At 45.3% G+C, this 2,137-nt stretch overlaps 1 pseudogene; it reads left to right on the top strand.

Moving 5' to 3' along the window:
- Positions 1-1,001: 1,001 nt before the first annotated feature.
- Positions 1,002-2,137, top strand: LOC101412133 (nuclear migration protein nudC pseudogene; annotated as a pseudogene).

The following is a 2,137-nucleotide window of genomic DNA, read 5'->3' as shown; positions in this document are numbered from 1 at the left end:
TCCAAGCAACAGCCAAAATTAAAACTAACTACAAAATCTCCAAAACAGGGGAAATGGCTCCAGTTTTAAGTTATTCCAAGAAAAAATGGACCCATTAACATATTACAAGGGTGATCTAAAGATTGTAGCTAGAATTACTGTTTACAGCTTTTCTTTTTTCCAATAAATTAAATTGTAGTTTGGGAATATTCTTTTCACTTCAGCATGATCTCAGATCACAGATGAACAAAACTAACATTAAAATATTTACAGTTAACTTGCTGTTCTAAAAATAAAACCTCTTAACTGCTTCAATTTATTATTGTAAATTCATTTACATACATGGAATGTGCTTTTACTCTTTAAAAAGCAGCTTTCCTGTTATATATCCTTCTATGTTTATCATGCACGGCATGCTGACTCTGACACCTAAGTAACTTCTTGGTCCAAATGGCTTCTAGATATTAAATGCCACTTAATTCGGCACTATTCTTTGTATGTTAGTCTTTATAAATTATACATTAAAACAAGCCTGCTCTTCTCCAAAGGGAAATAACTAACAAAGCAGCAAGTTATTTTAAATTCTGTTCCACAAAATTGTACTGGTAGGTAGTTGTAAGCATTTTATTTTATACACTACCATGTTTCTAGAAAAATCCACCTGGGACACTACTGTACTGATTCTTGGTATCTGTTACCTCTAAAAATGCTGATTTTTAAAAATTATATTAACAGAAATGTCCATTGGGAATCCAGCTTCCTTATTTTTGTCAAAATACATACTGAAAATCCCTGATGTAGAAAACCCAACATGCAATGTAATGCAGTGTGTACTTCTCTTCCAATACCTACATGGCTGAAATACTGTTCGATTTTTTTCAAAGAAATGGTCCCAACAGCTTAACTTCATTTTCTTATGACAGATAAATTTGTTTTCCACAAAAACGTCTTTTAAAAAGAAACAACTAGGGAGGAGGGAGGGGAAGAGAAGAAGGCGGGCCTGGGCTGTGGAGTGCACGTGCATGTGTCCAGCCCCGCCACACAAGGTGGAGGACTCAAGCCATTGGCACCACCCGTCCCAGAGGAGCAAGGAGCGCTTGGGGAGAATGCAGAGCGTGCGGAGCAGAGGGAGGCTGACGCAACGAGGGGATCAGGAGGAACGGTTCCACGGCTTGTTGCTGGCCATGGCACAGCAGCACGAGGGCGGCGTGCAGGACCTTCTGAACACCTTCTTCAGCTTCCTTTGACGCAAAACAGACTTTTTTCATTGGAGGAGAAGAGGGAATGACAGAGAAGCTCATCACACAGATCTTCAACTTCCATAACCAGCTGGCACAGAAGACCAGGCGGGAGAAGAGGGCATGGCAGGAGACAGAGCAGAGGGAGAAGGCAGAGCGGGCTGCCCACCTGAAGGAAGCAAAGTCAGAGACCCCCGGACTCTGATCAAGGAGCTGACTGATGAGGAAGCACAGAGGCTGCAGCTGGAGATTGACCAAAAGAAGGACACAGAGACTCAGGAGGTCCAGCTCAAGAACGGCAGCCTTGGCTCCCGGAGGAAGCAGGAGGCTGAGGAAGAGGAGGAGGAGGAAGATGACAAGGACAAAGGAAAGCTAAAGCCCAACCTTGGCCGTGGGGCAGACCTGCCCAACTACCGCTGGGCCCAGACCCTGTCAGAGCTGGACCTGGCAGTGCCCTTCCATGTGAACTTCCAGCTGAAGGGGAAGGATGCAGTGGTGGACATCCGGCAGTGCCACCTCCGGTTGGGGCTCAAGGAGCAGCCACCAGTACTTGATGCGGAGCTCTACAAAAATGAAGTGAAGGTGCAGGAGAGCTCATGGCTCACTGAGGATGGCAAGGTGGTGACTGTGCATCTGGAGAAGATCATCAAGATGGAGTGGTGGAGCCACTTGGTGGCCAGTGAACCTGAGATTAATACCAAGAAGATTAACCCTGAGAATTCCAAGCTGTCAGACCTGGACAGTGAGACCCGCAGCATAGTGGAGAAGATGATGTATGATCAGAGACAGAAGTCCATGGGGCTGCCCACCTCCGATGAGCAGAAGAAACAGGAGATTCTGAAGAAGTTCATGGATCAGTATCCAGAGATGGGTTTTTCCAAGGCCAAATTCAACTAGACCCTGTTTGCCTCCCAGAGCTC

The sequence above is a fragment of the Dasypus novemcinctus genome, chromosome 1 (assembly GCF_030445035.2).
Source record: "Dasypus novemcinctus isolate mDasNov1 chromosome 1, mDasNov1.1.hap2, whole genome shotgun sequence".
Classification (NCBI taxonomy): Eukaryota; Metazoa; Chordata; class Mammalia; order Cingulata; family Dasypodidae; genus Dasypus; species Dasypus novemcinctus.
Note: the sequence above shows the minus strand (reverse complement) of the source record. Positions and strands in the feature narration are given on the sequence as shown.